Here is an 18,148-nt window from a genome sequence, read left to right as displayed (position 1 = left end):
GGTTTCTAGTTCAGACGGTGGGTAGTTGGACAGGTTGCTTTCCAGGTCAAATGTGATCAGTTGGTCAGTTTCTGTTTGTAGGTCAGACAGAGTTCAGATGGTCATTATCTGGTGTATAGGTCAGAATTTGGTCAGCTTTTCAGTTTCTGGTTTCGAGGTCAGACTGTGGTCAGTTTGTCAGTTTCTGCTTTCTAGTTCAGACTGTGGTCACTTGGACAGTTTCTCGCATCGAGATAAGAATGTGGTCAGTTGGACACTTTCTCGTTTCAAGGTCAGATTGTGGTCAGTTGCTCAGTTTCGGGTTTCAATGTCAGACTGTAGTCAGTTGGTCAGTTTCTGGTTTCTTGTTCAGACTGTGTTCAGTTGGTCAGTTTCTGGTTTCGAGATAAGAATGTGGTCAGTTGGACACTGTCTGGTTTCGAGGTCAGATTGTGGTCAGTTGCTCAGTTTTGGATTTCTATGTCAGACTGTAGTCAGTTGGTCAGTTTCTGGTTTCTTGGTCAGACTTTGGTCCATTGGTCAATTTCTGGTTTGTCGGTCAGACTGTGGTCAGTTGGTTAGTTTCTGTTTTTAGGTCGGACTGAGGTCAGATGGTCATTTTCTGGTTTCTAGGTCAGAATGTGGTCAGTTCGTCATTTTCTGGTTTCAAGTTAAGAATGTGGTCAGTTCGTCAGTTTCTGGTTTCGAGGTCAGACCGTGGTCAGTTGATCAGTTTCTGGTTTCTAGGTCAGATTGTGGTCAGTTGGTCAGTTTCGGTTTGTCTCGGTCTGACTGGGGTCAGTAGGTCAGTTTCTGTTTTCGAGTTAAAAATGTGGTCATTTGGTCAGTTGCTGGTTTCTACGTCAGACTGTGGTCAGTTGGTCAGATACTGTTTGCTCAGTCAGACTGTGGTCAGTTGGTCAGTTTCATGTTGCCTCCGTCAGACTGTGTTCAGTCGGTCATTTTCTGCTTTCTAGATTAGACTGTGGTCACTTGGACAGTTTCTGGTTTCTAGATCAGACTGTGGTCAGTTGGTCAGTTTCTGCTTTCTAGATCAGACTGTGGTCAGTTTGTCAGTTTGTGCTTTCTAGGTCAGACTGTGGTCACATGGACAGTTTCTGGTTTCTAGGTCAGTCTGTGGTCAGTTGGTCAGTTTCTGGTTCCTAGTTCAGACTGTGGTCAGTTGGCCAGTTACTGGTTTCTCGTTCAGACTGTGGTTAGTTGGTCAGTTTCTGCTTTCTAGGACAGACTGTGGTCAGATTGACAGTTTCTCGTTTCTAGGTCAGACTTTGGACAGTTGGTCAGTTTCGGATTGTCTCGGTCAGTTTTTGGTCACTTGGACAGTTTCTGGTTTTTAGGTCAGACTGTGGTCAGTGGTCAGTTTCTGCTTTCTAGATCAGACAGTGGTCAGTTTGTCAGTTTCGGATTGTCTCGGTCAGTTTTTGGTCCGTTGGACATTTTCTGAATCTGGAACAGACTGTGGTCGGTTGGTCAGTTTCTGGTTCCAAGGTCACATTGTGGTCAGTTGGTCAGTTTTTGTTTTCTAGGTCAGAATGTGGTCAGTTGCTCAGTTTTTATTTACGAGGTCAGACTGTGGTCAGTTGGTCAGTTTCTGGTTCCAAGATCAGACTGTGGTCAGTTAGTCAGTTTCTGTTTTCTAGTTCAGACTGTGTTCAGTTGGTCAGTTTCTGGTTCCTAGATCAGACTGTGGTCAGTTGGTCAGTTTCTGGTTTCGAGGTCAGACTGTGGTCATTTGGTCAGTTTCTGATTTCTCGATCAGACTGCGGTCAGTTTGTCAGTTTCTGGTTTCCAAGTCAGACTGTGGTCAGTTGGTCAGTTTCGGATTGTCTCTGTCTGTTTTTGGTCAGTTGGACAGTTTCTGCATGCTAGATCAAACTGTGGTTAGTTGGTCAGTTTCTGGTTAATAGGTCAGTTGCTCAGTTTCTGGTTTCTAGGTCAGTCTATGTTCAGTGGTCAGTTTCTGGTTTCGAGGTCAGACTGTGGTCAGTTGTTAAGTTTCTGGTTCCGAGATGAGACTGTGGACCGTTGGTCAGATTCTGTTTTCTAGTTCAGACGGTGGGTAGTTGGACAGGTTGTGGTTTCTTGGTCAGATGTGGTCAGTTGGTCAGTTTCTGTTTCTTGGTTAGACAGAGGTCAGATGGTCAGTTTCTGGTGTATAGGTCTGAATGTGGTTCCTTGGTCAGTTTCTGGTTCCAATGTCAGTATGTGGTCAGTTGTTCAGTTTCTGGTTTCTCGGTTAGACTGTTGTCAGTTGGTCAGTTTCGGCTTGTCCAGGTCAGACTGTGGTCAGTTGGTCAGTTCCTGGTTTATGGGTCAGACTGTGGTCAGTTGGTAAGTCACTGGTTCCTAGGTCAGACTGTGGTCCGTTGGTCAGTTTCTGGTTTCTAGTTCAGACTGTGGGTAGTTGGACAGATTGTGGTTTCTAGGTCAGATGTGATCAGTTGGTCAGTTTCTGTTTGTAGGTCAGACAGAGTTCAGATGGTCATTATCTGGTGTATAGGTCAGAATGTGGTCAGTTTTTCAGTTTCTGATTTCTCGGTCAGACTGTGGTCAGTTTGTCAGTTTCTGCTTTCGAGGTCAGATTGTGGTCACTTGGACAGTTTCTGTTTCTAAGTCATTCTGTGGTCAGTTTGTCAGTTTCTGGTTCCTAGTTCAGAATGTGGTCACTTGGACAGTTTCTCGTCTCGAGTTAAGAATGTGGTCAGTTGGACACTTTCTCGTTTCAAGGTCAGATTGTGGTAAGTTGCTCAGTTTCGGGCTTCTAGGTCAGACTGTGGTCAGTTTGTCAGTTTCTGCTTTCCAGTTCAGACTGTGGTCACTTGGACAGTTTCTCGTATCGAGTTTCGAATGTGGTCAGTTGGACACTTTCTCGTTTCAAGGTCAGATTGTGGTCAGTTGCTCAGTTTCGGGTTTCTAGGTCAGACTGTGGTCAGTTGGTCAGTTTCTGGTTTCGAGATAAGAATGTGGTCTGTTGGACACTGTCTGGTTTCGAGGTCAGATTGAGGTCAGTTGCTCGTTTTTGGATTTCTATGTCAGACTGTAGTCAGTTGGTCAGTTTCTGGTTTCTTGGTCAGAATTTGGTCCGTTGGTCAATTTCTGGTTTGTCGGTCAGACTGTGGTCAGTTGGTCAGTTTCTGTTTTTAGGTCAGACTGAGATCAGATGGTCAGTTTCTGGTTTCTAGGTCAGAATGTGGTCAGTTCGTCATTTTCTGGTTTCAAGTTAAGAATGTGGTCAGTTCGTCAGTTTCTGGCTTCGAGGTCAGACTGTTGTCAGTTGGTCAATTTCTGGTTTCTAGGTCAGACTGTGGTCAGTTGATCTGTTTCTGGTTTCGAGGTCAGATTGTGGTCAGTTGGTCAGTTTCTGGTTTCCAGGTCAGATTGTGGTCAGTTGGTCAGATTCGGTTTGTCTCGGTCTGACTGGGGTCAGTAGGTCAGTTTCTGTTTTCAAGTTAAAAATGTGGTCATTTGGTCAGTTGCTGGTTTCTACGTCAGACTGTGGTCAGTTGGTCAGATACTGTTTGCTCAGTCAGACTGTGGTCATTTGGTCAGTTTCATGTTGCCTCCGTCAGACTGTGGTCAGTCGGTCAGTTTCTGCTTTCTAGATCAGACTGTGGTCACTTGGACAGTTTCTGGTTTCTAGGTCAGACTGTGGTCAGTTGGTCAGTTTCTGCTTTATTGGTCAGACTGTGGTCAGTTTGTCAGTTTCTGCTTTCGAGGTCAGACTGTGGTCACTTGGACAGTTTCTGTTTCTAGGTCATTCTGTGGTCAGTTTGTCAGTTTCTGGTTCCTAGTTCAGACTGTGGTCAGTTGGTCAGTTACTGGTTTCTCGTTCAGACTGTGGTTAGTTGGTCAGTTTCTGGTTTATAGGTCAGACTGTGGTCAGTTGGTCAGTTACTGGTTTCTAGGTCAGACTGTGCCAGTTGGTCAGTTTCTGCTTTCTAGATCAGACTGTGGTCAGTTTGTCAGTTTCTAGTTTCTAGGTCAGACTGTGGTCAATTGTTCAGTTTCGGATTGCCTCGGTCAGTTTTTGGTCACTTGGGCACTTTCTGGTTTATAGGTCAGACTGTGGTCAGTGATCAGTTTCTGCTTTCTAGATTAGACTGTGGTCAGTTTGTCAGTTTCTCGTTTCCAGGTCAGACTGTCGTCAGTTGCTCAGTTTTTGTTTTCGAGGTCAGACTTTGTTCAGTTGGTCAGTTTCTGGTTTCTCGGGTCAGACTGTGGTCAGTTGCTCAGTTTCTGTTTTTAGGTCAGACTGAGGTAAGATGGTCAGTTTCTGGTTTCTAGATCAGAATGTGGTCAGTTCGTCATTTTCTGGTTTCAAGTTAAGAATGTGGTCAGTTCATCAGTTTCTGGTTTCGAGGTCAGACCGTGGTCAGTTGGTCAGTTTCTGGCTTCGAGGTCAGACTGTTGTCAGTTGGTCAATTTCTGGTTTCTAGGTCAGACTGTGGTCAGTTGATTTGTTTCTGGTTTCTAGGTCAGATTGTGGTCAGTTGGTCAGTTTCTGGTATCTAGGTCAGATTGTGGTCAGTTGGTCAGTTTCTGTTTTCGAGTTAAGAATGTGGTCATTTGGTCAGTTGCTGGTTTCTACGTCAGACTGTGGTCAGTTGTTCAGATACTGTTTGCTCAGTCAGACTATGGTCACTTGGACAGTTTCTGGTTTCGAGATAAGAATGTGGTCAGTTGGACACTTTCTGGTTTCGAGGTCAGATTGTGGTCAGTTGCTCAGTTTCGGGTTTCTAGGTCAGACTGTGGTCAGTTGGTCAGTTTCTTTTTTCTTGGTCAGACTTTGGTCCATTGGTCAATTTCTGGTTTGTTGGTCAGACTGTGGTCAGTTGGTCAGTTTCTGTTTTTAGGTCAGACTGAGGTCAGATAGTCAGTTTCTGGTTTCTATGTCAGAATGTGATTAGTTCTTCATTTTCTGGTTTCAAGTTAAGAATGTGTTCAGTTCGTCAATTTCTGGCTTCGAGGTCAGACTCTTGTCAGTTGGTAAATTTCTGGTTTCTAGGTCAGACTGTGGTCAGTTGATCTGTTTCTGGTTTCTAGGTCAGATTGTGGACAGTTGGTCAGTTTCTGGTTTCTAGGTCAGATTGTGGTCAGTTGGTCAGTTTCTGGTTGCAAGGTCAGATTGTGGTCAGTTGGTCAGTTTCTGTTTTCGTGTTAAGAATGTGGTCATTTGGTCAGTTGCTGGTTTCTACGTCAGGCTGTGGTCAGTTGTTCAGATAATGTTTGCTCAGTCAGACTGTGGTCAGTTGGTCAGTTTCATGTTGCCTCCATCAGACTGTGGTCAGTCGGTCAGTTTCTGCTTCCTGGGTAAGAATGTGGTCATTTATTCAGTTTCGTGCTGTCTTGGTCAGTTGGTCAGTTTCATGTTGTCTCGGTCAGACTGTGGGCAGTTGGTCAGTGTATGGTTTCTCGGTCAGACTTTGGTCAGTTGGTCAATTCCTGGTTTCTGAGTCAGACTGTGGTCATTAGGTCAGTTTCTGGTTATTCGGTCAGATTGTGGTTAGGTAGTCAGTTTCTGGTTTCGAGTTAAGTATGTGGTCAGTTGGTCAGTTGCTGGTTTCTGATTCAGACTGTGGTCAGTTGGTCAAATACTGTTTGCTCGGTCAGACTGTGGTCAATTGGTCAGTTTCATGTTGCCGCCGTCAGACTGTGGTCAGTCGGTCAGTTTCTGGTTCCTAGGTCAAACTGTGGTCATTTAATCAGTTTCGTGCTGTCTTAGTCAGTTGGTCAGTTTCATCTATTCTCGGTCAGACTGTGGGTAGTTAATCAGTTTCTGGTTTATAGGTCAGACTGTGGTCAGTTGGTCAGTTTCTGGTCCCTAGATCAGACTGTGGTCATTTGGTCAGTTTCTGGTTTCTCTGTTAGACTGTGGTCGGTTGGTCAGTTTCGTGTTGTCTAGGTCGGAATGTGGTCAGTTGGTCAGTTCCTGGTTTCTGGGTCAGACTGTGGTCAGTTGGCAAGTCACTGGTTTCTAGGTAAGACTTTGGTCAGTTGGTTAGTTGCTGGTTTATAGGTCAGACTGTGGTCAGTTGACCAATTTCTGGTTTCCAGGTCAGACTGTGGTCAGTTGGTCAGTTTATGGTTTCTAGATCAGACTGTGGTCAGTTTGTCAGTTTCTGCTTTCTAGATCAGACTGTGGTCACTTGGACAGTTTCTGGTTTCTAGGTCAGACTGTGGTCAGTTGGTCAGTTTCTGCTTTATTGGTCAGACTGTGGTCAGTTTGTCAGTTTCTGCTTTCGAGGTCAGACTGTGGTCACTTGGACAGTTTCTGTTTCTAGGTCATTCTGTGGTCAGTTTGTCAGTTTCTGGTTCCTAGTTCAGACTGTGGTCAGTTGGTCAGTTACTGGTTTCTCGTTCAGACTGTGGTTTGTTGGTCAGTTTCTGGTTTATAGGTCAGACTGTGGTCAGTTGGTCAGTTTCTGGTTTCTAGGTCAGACTGTGGTCAGTTGGTCAGTTTCTGCTTTCTAGATCAGACTGTGGTCAGTTTGTCAGTTTCTAGTTTCCAGGTCAGACTGTGGTCAATTGGTCAGTTTCGGATTGCCTCGGTCAGTTTTTGGTCACTTGGACACTTTCTGGTTTCTGGGTCAGACTGTGGTCAGTGATCAGTTTCTGCTTTCTAGATTAGACTGTGGTCAGTTAGTCAGTTTCTCGTTTCCAGGTCAGACTGTCGTCAGTTGCTCAGTTTTTGTTTTCGAGGTCAGACTGTGGTCAGTTGGTCAGTTTCTGTTTCCAAGGTCAGACTTTGGTCAGTTGGTCAGTTTCTGGTTTCTCGGTCAGACTTTGGTCCGTTGGTCAATTTCTGGTTTGTCGGTCAGACTGTGGTCAGTTGGTCAGTTTCTGTTTTTAGGTCAGACTGAGGTAAGATGGTCAGTTTCTGGTTTCTAGATCAGAATGTGGTCAGTTCGTCATTTTCTGGTTTCAAGTTAAGAATGTGGTCAGTTCGTCAGTTTCTGGTTTCGAGGTCAGACCGAGGGCAGTTGGTCAGTTTCTGGCTTCGAGGTCAGACTGTTGTCAGTTGGTCAATTTCTGGTTTCTAGGTCAGACTCTGGTCAGTTGGTTTGTTTCTGGTTTCTAGGTCAGATTGTGGTCAGTTGGTCAGTTTCTGGTATCTAGGTCAGATTGTGGTCAGTTGGTCAGTTTCTATTTTCGAGTTAAGAATGTGGTCATTTGGTCAGTTGCTGGATTCTACGTCAGACTGTGGTCAGTTGTTCAGATACTGTTTGCTCAGTCAGACTGTGGACACTTGGACAGTTTCTGGTTTCGAGATAAGAATGTGGTCAGTTGGACACTTTCTGGTTTCGAGGTCAGATTGTGGTTAGTTGTTCAGTTTCGGTTTTCTAGGTCAGACTGTGGTCAGTTGGTCAGTTTCTTGTTTCTTGGTCATACTTTGGTCCATTGGTCAATTTCTGGTTTGTTGGTCAGACTGTGGTCAGTTGGTCAGTTTCTGGGTTCTCTGTTAGACTGGTCGGTTGGTCAGTTTCGTGTTGTCTAGGTCGGAATGTGGTCAGTTGGTCAGTTTCTGGTTTCTGGGTCAGACTGTGGTCAGTTGGTAAGTCACTGGTTTCTAGGTAAGACTTTGGTCAGTTGGTTAGTTGCTGGTTTATAGGTCAGACTGTGGTCAGTTGACCAATTTCTGGTTTCCAGGTCAGACTGTGGTCAGTTGGTCAGTTTATGGTTTCTAGATCAGACTGTGGTCAGTTTGTCAGTTTCTGCTTTCTAGATCAGACTGTGGTCACTTGGACAGTTTCTGGTTTCTAGGTCAGACTGTGGTCAGTTGGTCAGTTTCTGCTTTCTTGGTCAGACTGTGGTCAGTTTGTCAGTTTCTGCTTTCGAGGTCAGACTGTGGTCACTTGGACAGTTTCTGTTTCTAGATCATTCTGTGGTCAGTTTGTCAGTTTCTGGTTCCTAGTTCAGACTGTCGTCAGTTGGTCAGTTACTGGTTTCTCGTTCAGACTGTGGTTAGTTGGTCAGTTTCTGGTTTATAGGTCAGACTGTGGTCAGTTGGTCAGTTTCTGGTTTCTAGGTCAGACTGTGGTCAGTTGGTCAGTTTCTGCTTTCTAGATCAGACTGTGGTCAGTTTGTCAGTTTCTAGTTTCTAGGTCAGACTATGGTCAATTGGTCAGTTTCAGATTGCCTCGGTAAGTTTTTGGTCACTTGGACACTTTCTGGTTTCTGGGTCAGACTGTGGTCAGTGATCTGTTTCTGCTTTCTAGATTAGACTGTGGTCAGTTTGTCAGTTTCTCGTTTCTAGGTCAGACTGTCGTCAGTTGCTCAGTTTTTGTTTTCGAGGTCAGACTGTGGTCAGTTGGTCAGTTTCTGGTTTCTCGGTCAGACTTTGGTCCGTTGGTCAATTTCTGGTTTGTCGGTCAGACTGTCGTCACTTGGTCAGTTTCTGTTTTTAGTTCAGACTGAGGTAAGGTGGTCAGTTTCTGGTTTCTAGATCATAATGTGGTCAGTTCGTCATTTTCTGGTTTCAAGTTAAGAATGTGGTCAGTTCGTCAGTTTCTGTTTCTAGGTCATTCTGTGGTCAGTTTGTCAGTTTCTGGTTCCTAGCTCAGACTGTGGTCAGTTGGTCAGTTACTGGTTTCTCGTTCAGACTGTGGTTAGTTGGTCAGTTTCTGGTTTTTAGGTCAGACTGTGGTCAGTTGGTCATTTTCTGGTTTCTAGGTCAGACTGTGGTCAGTTGGTTTGTTTCTGGTTTCTAGGTCAGATTGTGGTCAGTTGGTCAGTTTCTGGTATCTAGGTCAGATTGTGGTCAGTTGGTCAGTTTCTGTTTTCGAGTTAAGAATGTGGTCATTTGGTCAGTTGCTGGTTTCTACGTCAGACTGTGGTCAGTTGGTTTGTTTCTGGTTTCTAGGTCAGATTGTGGTCAGTTGGTCAGTTTCTGGTATCTAGGTCAGATTGTGGTCAGTTGGTCAGTTTCTGTTTTCGAGTTAAGAATGTGGTCATTTGGTCAGTTGCTGGTTTCTACGTCAGGCTGTGGTCAGTTGTTCAGATAATGTTTGCTCAGTCAGACTGTGGTCAGTTGGTCAGTTTCATGTTGCCTCCATCAGACTGTGGTCAGTCGGTCAGTTTCTGCTTCCTGGGTAAGAATGTGGTCATTTATTCAGTTTCGTGCTGTCTTGGTCAGTTGGTCAGTTTCATGTTGTCTCGGTCAGACTGTGGGCAGTTGGTCAGTGTATGGTTTCTCGGTCAGACTTTGGTCAGTTGGTCAATTCCTGGTTTCTGAGTCAGACTGTGGTCATTAGGTCAGTTTCTGGTTATTCGGTCAGATTGTGGTTAGGTAGTCAGTTTCTGGTTTCGAGTTAAGTATGTGGTCAGTTGGTCAGTTGCTGGTTTCTGATTCAGACTGTGGTCAGTTGGTCAAATACTGTTTGCTCGGTCAGACTGTGGTCAATTGGTCAGTTTCATGTTGCCGCCGTCAGACTGTGGTCAGTCGGTCAGTTTCTGGTTCCTAGGTCAAACTGTGGTCATTTAATCAGTTTCGTGCTGTCTTAGTCAGTTGGTCAGTTTCATCTATTCTCGGTCAGACTGTGGGTAGTTAATCAGTTTCTGGTTTATAGGTCAGACTGTGGTCAGTTGGTCAGTTTCTGGTCCCTAGATCAGACTGTGGTCATTTGGTCAGTTTCTGGTTTCTCTGTTAGACTGTGGTCGGTTGGTCAGTTTCGTGTTGTCTAGGTCGGAATGTGGTCAGTTGGTCAGTTCCTGGTTTCTGGGTCAGACTGTGGTCAGTTGGCAAGTCACTGGTTTCTAGGTAAGACTTTGGTCAGTTGGTTAGTTGCTGGTTTATAGGTCAGACTGTGGTCAGTTGACCAATTTCTGGTTTCCAGGTCAGACTGTGGTCAGTTGGTCAGTTTATGGTTTCTAGATCAGACTGTGGTCAGTTTGTCAGTTTCTGCTTTCTAGATCAGACTGTGGTGACTTGGACAGTTTCTGGTTTCTAGGTCAGACTGTGGTCAGTTGGTCAGTTTCTGCTTTCTTGGTCAGACTGTGGTCAGTTTGTCAGTTTCTGCTTTCGAGGTCAGACTGTGGTCACTTGTACAGTTTCTGTTTCTAGGTCATTTTGTGGTCAGTTTGTCAGTTTCTGGTTCCTAGTTCAGACTGTGGTCAGTTGGTCAGTTACTGGTTTCTCGTTCAGACTGTGGTTTGTTGGTCAGTTTCTGGTTTATAGGTCAGACTGTGGTCAGTAGGTCAGTTTCTGGTTTCTAGGTCAGACTGTGGTCAGTTGGTCAGTTTCTGCTTTCTTGGTCAGACTGTGGTCAGTTTGTCAGTTTCTGCTTTCGAGGTCAGACTGTGGTCACTTGGACAGTTTCTGTTTCTAGATCATTCTGTGGTCAGTTTGTCAGTTTCTGGTTCCTAGTTCAGACTGTCGTCAGTTGGTCAGTTACTGGTTTCTCGTTCAGACTGTGGTTAGTTGGTCAGTTTCTGGTTTATAGGTCAGACTGTGGTCAGTTGGTCAGTTTCTGGTTTCTAGGTCAGACTGTGGTCAGTTGGTCAGTTTCTGCTTTCTAGATCAGACTGTGGTCAGTTTGTCAGTTTCTAGTTTCTAGGTCAGACTATGGTCAATTGGTCAGTTTCAGATTGCCTCGGTAAGTTTTTGGTCACTTGGACACTTTCTGGTTTCTGGGTCAGACTGTGGTCAGTGATCTGTTTCTGCTTTCTAGATTAGACTGTGGTCAGTTTGTCAGTTTCTCGTTTCTAGGTCAGACTGTCGTCAGTTGCTCAGTTTTTGTTTTCGAGGTCAGACTGTGGTCAGTTGGTCAGTTTCTGGTTTCTCGGTCAGACTTTGGTCCGTTGGTCAATTTCTGGTTTGTCGGTCAGACTGTCGTCACTTGGTCAGTTTCTGTTTTTAGTTCAGACTGAGGTAAGGTGGTCAGTTTCTGGTTTCTAGATCATAATGTGGTCAGTTCGTCATTTTCTGGTTTCAAGTTAAGAATGTGGTCAGTTCGTCAGTTTCTGTTTCTAGGTCATTCTGTGGTCAGTTTGTCAGTTTCTGGTTCCTAGCTCAGACTGTGGTCAGTTGGTCAGTTACTGGTTTCTCGTTCAGACTGTGGTTAGTTGGTCAGTTTCTGGTTTTTAGGTCAGACTGTGGTCAGTTGGTCATTTTCTGGTTTCTAGGTCAGACTGTGGTCAGTTGGTTTGTTTCTGGTTTCTAGGTCAGATTGTGGTCAGTTGGTCAGTTTCTGGTATCTAGGTCAGATTGTGGTCAGTTGGTCAGTTTCTGTTTTCGAGTTAAGAATGTGGTCATTTGGTCAGTTGCTGGTTTCTACGTCAGACTGTGGTCAGTTGGTTTGTTTCTGGTTTCTAGGTCAGATTGTGGTCAGTTGGTCAGTTTCTGGTATCTAGGTCAGATTGTGGTCAGTTGGTCAGTTTCTGTTTTCGAGTTAAGAATGTGGTCATTTGGTCAGTTGCTGGTTTCTACGTCAGGCTGTGGTCAGTTGTTCAGATAATGTTTGCTCAGTCAGACTGTGGTCAGTTGGTCAGTTTCATGTTGCCTCCATCAGACTGTGGTCAGTCGGTCAGTTTCTGCTTCCTGGGTAAGAATGTGGTCATTTATTCAGTTTCGTGCTGTCTTGGTCAGTTGGTCAGTTTCATGTTGTCTCGGTCAGACTGTGGGCAGTTGGTCAGTGTATGGTTTCTCGGTCAGACTTTGGTCAGTTGGTCAATTCCTGGTTTCTGAGTCAGACTGTGGTCATTAGGTCAGTTTCTGGTTATTCGGTCAGATTGTGGTTAGGTAGTCAGTTTCTGGTTTCGAGTTAAGTATGTGGTCAGTTGGTCAGTTGCTGGTTTCTGATTCAGACTGTGGTCAGTTGGTCAAATACTGTTTGCTCGGTCAGACTGTGGTCAATTGGTCAGTTTCATGTTGCCGCCGTCAGACTGTGGTCAGTCGGTCAGTTTCTGGTTCCTAGGTCAAACTGTGGTCATTTAATCAGTTTCGTGCTGTCTTAGTCAGTTGGTCAGTTTCATCTATTCTCGGTCAGACTGTGGGTAGTTAATCAGTTTCTGGTTTATAGGTCAGACTGTGGTCAGTTGGTCAGTTTCTGGTCCCTAGATCAGACTGTGGTCATTTGGTCAGTTTCTGGTTTCTCTGTTAGACTGTGGTCGGTTGGTCAGTTTCGTGTTGTCTAGGTCGGAATGTGGTCAGTTGGTCAGTTCCTGGTTTCTGGGTCAGACTGTGGTCAGTTGGCAAGTCACTGGTTTCTAGGTAAGACTTTGGTCAGTTGGTTAGTTGCTGGTTTATAGGTCAGACTGTGGTCAGTTGACCAATTTCTGGTTTCCAGGTCAGACTGTGGTCAGTTGGTCAGTTTATGGTTTCTAGATCAGACTGTGGTCAGTTTGTCAGTTTCTGCTTTCTAGATCAGACTGTGGTCACTTGGACAGTTTCTGGTTTCTAGGTCAGACTGTGGTCAGTTGGTCAGTTTCTGCTTTCTTGGTCAGACTGTGGTCAGTTTGTCAGTTTCTGCTTTCGAGGTCAGACTGTGGTCACTTGTACAGTTTCTGTTTCTAGGTCATTTTGTGGTCAGTTTGTCAGTTTCTGGTTCCTAGTTCAGACTGTGGTCAGTTGGTCAGTTACTGGTTTCTCGTTCAGACTGTGGTTTGTTGGTCAGTTTCTGGTTTATAGGTCAGACTGTGGTCAGTAGGTCAGTTTCTGGTTTCTAGGTCAGACTGTGGTCAGTTGGTCAGTTTCTGCTTTCTAGATCAGACTGTGGTCAGTTTGTCAGTTTCTAGTTTCCAGGTCAGACTGTGGTCAATTGGTCAGTTTCGGATTGCCTCGGTCAGTTTTTGGTCACTTGGACACTTTCTGGTTTCTGGGTCAGACTGTGGTCAGTGATCAGTTTCTGCTTTCTAGATTAGACTGTGGTCAGTTAGTCAGTTTCTCGTTTCCAGGTCAGACTGTCGTCAGTTGCTCAGTTTTTGTTTTCGAGGTCAGACTGTGGTCAGTTGGTCAGTTTCTGTTTCCAAGGTCAGACTTTGGTCAGTTGGTCAGTTTCTGGTTTCTCGGTCAGACTTTGGTCCGTTGGTCAATTTCTGGTTTGTCGGTCAGACTGTGGTCAGTTGGTCAGTTTCTGTTTTTAGGTCAGACTGAGGTAAGATGGTCAGTTTCTGGTTTCCAGATCAGAATGTGGTCAGTTCGTCATTTTCTGGTTTCAAGTTAAGAATGTGGTCAGTTCGTCAGTTTCTGGTTTCGAGGTCAGACCGAGGGCAGTTGGTCAGTTTCTGGCTTCGAGGTCAGACTGTTGTCAGTTGGTCAATTTCTGGGTTCTAGGTCAGACTCTGGTCAGTTGGTTTGTTTCTGGTTTATAGGTCAGATTGTGGTCAGTTGGTCAGTTTCTGGTATCTAGGTCAGATTGTGGTCAGTTGATCAGTTTCTATTTTCGAGTTAAGAATGTGGTCATTTGGTCAGTTGCTGGATTCTACGTCAGACTGTGGTCAGTTGTTCAGATACTGTTTGCTCAGTCAGACTGTGGTCACTTGGACAGTTTCTGGTTTCGAGATAAGAATGTGGTCAGTTGGACACTTTCTGGTTTCGAGATCAGATTGTGGTCAGTTGGTCAGTTTCTGTTTCCAAGGTCAGACTTTGGTCAGTTGGTCAGTTTCTGGTTTCTCGGTCAGACTTTGGTCCGTTGGTCAATTTCTGGTTTGTTGGTCAGACTCTGGTCAGTTGGTCAGTTTCTGGTCCCCAGATCAGACTGTGGTCATTTGGTCAGTTTCTGGGTTCTCTGTTAGACTGTGGTCGGTTGGTCAGTTTCGTGTTGTCTAGGTCGGAATGTGGTCAGTTGGTCAGTTCCTGGTTTCTGGGTCAGACTGTGGTCAGTTGGTAAGTCACTGGTTTCTAGGTAAGACTTTGGTCAGTTGGTTAGTTGCTGGTTTATAGGTCAGACTGTGGTCAGTTGACCAATTTCTGGTTTCCAGGTCAGACTGTGGTCAGTTGGTCAGTTTATGGTTTCTAGATCAGACTGTGGTCAGTTTGTCAGTTTCTGCTTTCTAGATCAGACTGTGGTCACTTGGACAGTTTCTGGTTTCTAGGTCAGACTGTGGTCAGTTGGTCAGTTTCTGCTTTCTTGGTCAGACTGTGGTCAGTTTGTCAGTTTCTGCTTTCGAGGTCAGACTGTGGTCACTTGGACAGTTTCTGTTTCTAGATCATTCTGTGGTCAGTTTGTCAGTTTCTGGTTCCTAGTTCAGACTGTCGTCAGTTGGTCAGTTACTGGTTTCTCGTTCAGACTGTGGTTAGTTGGTCAGTTTCTGGTTTATAGGTCAGACTGTGGTCAGTTGGTCAGTTTCTGGTTTCTAGGTCAGACTGTGGTCAGTTGGTCAGTTTCTGCTTTCTAGATCAGACTGTGGTCAGTTTGTCAGTTTCTAGTTTCTAGGTCAGACTATGGTCAATTGGTCAGTTTCAGATTGCCTCGGTAAGTTTTTGGTCACTTGGACACTTTCTGGTTTCTGGGTCAGACTGTGGTCAGTGATCTGTTTCTGCTTTCTAGATTAGACTGTGGTCAGTTTGTCAGTTTCTCGTTTCTAGGTCAGACTGTCGTCAGTTGCTCAGTTTTTGTTTTCGAGGTCAGACTGTGGTCAGTTGGTCAGTTTCTGGTTTCTCGGTCAGACTTTGGTCCGTTGGTCAATTTCTGGTTTGTCGGTCAGACTGTCGTCACTTGGTCAGTTTCTGTTTTTAGTTCAGACTGAGGTAAGGTGGTCAGTTTCTGGTTTCTAGATCATAATGTGGTCAGTTCGTCATTTTCTGGTTTCAAGTTAAGAATGTGGTCAGTTCGTCAGTTTCTGTTTCTAGGTCATTCTGTGGTCAGTTTGTCAGTTTCTGGTTCCTAGCTCAGACTGTGGTCAGTTGGTCAGTTACTGGTTTCTCGTTCAGACTGTGGTTAGTTGGTCAGTTTCTGGTTTATAGGTCAGACTGTGGTCAGTTGGTCATTTTCTGGTTTCTAGGTCAGACTGTGGTCAGTTGGTTTGTTTCTGGTTTCTAGGTCAGATTGTGGTCAGTTGGTCAGTTTCTGGTATCTAGGTCAGATTGTGGTCAGTTGGTCAGTTTCTGTTTTCGAGTTAAGAATGTGGTCATTTGGTCAGTTGCTGGTTTCTACGTCAGACTGTGGTCAGTTGGTTTGTTTCTGGTTTCTAGGTCAGATTGTGGTCAGTTGGTCAGTTTCTGGTATCTAGGTCAGATTGTGGTCAGTTGGTCAGTTTCTGTTTTCGAGTTAAGAATGTGGTCATTTGGTCAGTTGCTGGTTTCTACGTCAGGCTGTGGTCAGTTGTTCAGATAATGTTTGCTCAGTCAGACTGTGGTCAGTTGGTCAGTTTCATGTTGCCTCCATCAGACTGTGGTCAGTCGGTCAGTTTCTGCTTCCTGGGTAAGAATGTGGTCATTTATTCAGTTTCGTGCTGTCTTGGTCAGTTGGTCAGTTTCATGTTGTCTCGGTCAGACTGTGGGCAGTTGGTCAGTGTATGGTTTCTCGGTCAGACTTTGGTCAGTTGGTCAATTCCTGGTTTCTGAGTCAGACTGTGGTCATTAGGTCAGTTTCTGGTTATTCGGTCAGATTGTGGTTAGGTAGTCAGTTTCTGGTTTCGAGTTAAGTATGTGGTCAGTTGGTCAGTTGCTGGTTTCTGATTCAGACTGTGGTCAGTTGGTCAAATACTGTTTGCTCGGTCAGACTGTGGTCAATTGGTCAGTTTCATGTTGCCGCCGTCAGACTGTGGTCAGTCGGTCAGTTTCTGGTTCCTAGGTCAAACTGTGGTCATTTAATCAGTTTCGTGCTGTCTTAGTCAGTTGGTCAGTTTCATCTATTCTCGGTCAGACTGTGGGTAGTTAATCAGTTTCTGGTTTATAGGACAGACTGTGGTCAGTTGGTCAGTTTCTGGTCCCTAGATCAGACTGTGGTCATTTGGTCAGTTTCTGGTTTCTCTGTTAGACTGTGGTCGGTTGGTCAGTTTCGTGTTGTCTAGGTCGGAATGTGGTCAGTTGGTCAGTTCCTGGTTTCTGGGTCAGACTGTGGTCAGTTGGCAAGTCACTGGTTTCTAGGTAAGACTTTGGTCAGTTGGTTAGTTGCTGGTTTATAGGTCAGACTGTGGTCAGTTGACCAATTTCTGGTTTCCAGGTCAGACTGTGGTCAGTTGGTCAGTTTATGGTTTCTAGATCAGACTGTGGTCAGTTTGTCAGTTTCTGCTTTCTAGATCAGACTGTGGTCACTTGGACAGTTTCTGGTTTCTAGATCAGACTGTGGTCAGTTGGTCAGTTTCTGCTTTCTTGGTCAGACTGTGGTCAGTTTGTCAGTTTCTGCTTTCGAGGTCAGACTGTGGTCACTTGTACAGTTTCTGTTTCTAGGTCATTCTGTGGTCAGTTTGTCAGTTTCTGGTTCCTAGTTCAGACTGTGGTCAGTTGGTCAGTTACTGGTTTCTCGTTCAGACTGTGGTTTGTTGGTCAGTTTCTGGTTTATAGGTCAGACTGTGGTCAGTAGGTCAGTTTCTGGTTTCTAGGTCAGACTGTGGTCAGTTGGTCAGTTTCTGCTTTCTAGATCAGACTGTGGTCAGTTTGTCAGTTTCTAGTTTCCAGGTCAGACTGTGGTCAATTGGTCAGTTTCGGATTGCCTCGGTCAGTTTTTGGTCACTTGGACACTTTCTGGTTTCTGGGTCAGACTGTGGTCAGTGATCAGTTTCTGCTTTCTAGATCAGACTGTGGTCAGTTAGTCAGTTTCTCGTTTCCAGGTCAGACTGTCGTCAGTTGCTCAGTTTTTGTTTTCGAGGTCAGACTGTGGTCAGTTGGTCAGTTTCTGGTTTCTCGGTCAGACTTTGGTCCGTTGGTCAATTTCTGGTTTGTCGGTCAGACTGTGGTCAGTTGGTCAGTTTCTGTTTTTAGGTCAGACTGAGGTAAGATGGTCAGTTTCTGGTTTCCAGATCAGAATGTGGTCAGTTCGTCATTTTCTGGTTTCAAGTTAAGAATGTGGTCAGTTCGTCAGTTTCTGGTTTCGAGGTCAGACCGAGGGCAGTTGGTCAGTTTCTGGCTTCGAGGTCAGACTGTTGTCAGTTTGTCAATTTCTGGGTTCTAGGTCAGACTCTGGTCAGTTGGTTTGTTTCTGGTTTCTAGGTCAGATTGTGGTCAGTTGGTCAGTTTCTGGTATCTAGGTCAGATTGTGGTCAGTTGATCAGTTTCTATTTTCGAGTTAAGAATGTGGTCATTTGGTCAGTTGCTGGATTCTAAGTCAGACTGTGGTCAGTTGTTCAGATACTGTTTGCTCAGTCAGACTGTGGTCACTTGGACAGTTTCTGGTTTCGAGATAAGAATGTGGTCAGTTGGACACTTTCTGGTTTCGAGGTCAGATTGTGGTCAGTTGGTCAGTTTCTGTTTCCAAGGTCAGACTTTGGTCAGTTGGTCAGTTTCTGGTTTCTCGGTCAGACTTTGGTCCGTTGGTCAATTTCTGGGTTGTTGGTCAGACTGTGGTCAGTTGGTCAGTTTCTGGTCCCCAGATCAGACTGTGGTCATTTGGTCAGTTTCTGGGTTCTCTGTTAGACTGTGGTCGGTTGGTCAGTTTCGTGTTGTCTAGGTCGGAATGTGGTCAGTTGGTCAGTTCCTGGTTTCTGGGTCAGACTGTGGTCAGTTGGTAAGTCACTGGTTTCTAGGTAAGACTTTGGTCAGTTGGTTAGTTGCTGGTTTATAGGTCAGACTGTGGTCAGTTGACCAATTTCTGGTTTCCAGGTCAGACTGTGGTCAGTTGGTCAGTTTATGGTTTCTAGATCAGACTGTGGTCAGTTTGTCAGTTTCTGCTTTCTAGATCAGACTGTGGTCACTTGGACAGTTTCTGGTTTCTAGGTCAGACTGTGGTCAGTTGGTCAGTTTCTGCTTTCTTGGTCAGACTGTGGTCAGTTTGTCAGTTTCTGCTTTCGAGGTCAGACTGTGGTCACTTGGACAGTTTCTGTTTCTAGATCATTCTGTGGTCAGTTTGTCAGTTTCTGGTTCCTAGTTCAGACTGTCGTCAGTTGGTCAGTTACTGGTTTCTCGTTCAGACTGTGGTTAGTTGGTCAGTTTCTGGTTTATAGGTCAGACTGTGGTCAGTTGGTCAGTTTCTGGTTTCTAGGTCAGACTGTGGTCAGTTGGTCAGTTTCTGCTTTCTAGATCAGACTGTGGTCAGTTTGTCAGTTTCTAGTT

The sequence above is a fragment of the Pristiophorus japonicus genome, unplaced genomic scaffold (assembly GCF_044704955.1).
Source record: "Pristiophorus japonicus isolate sPriJap1 unplaced genomic scaffold, sPriJap1.hap1 HAP1_SCAFFOLD_104, whole genome shotgun sequence".
In the NCBI taxonomy this organism is placed as follows: Eukaryota; Metazoa; Chordata; class Chondrichthyes; family Pristiophoridae; genus Pristiophorus; species Pristiophorus japonicus.
This window is presented reverse-complemented; position numbering follows the sequence as displayed.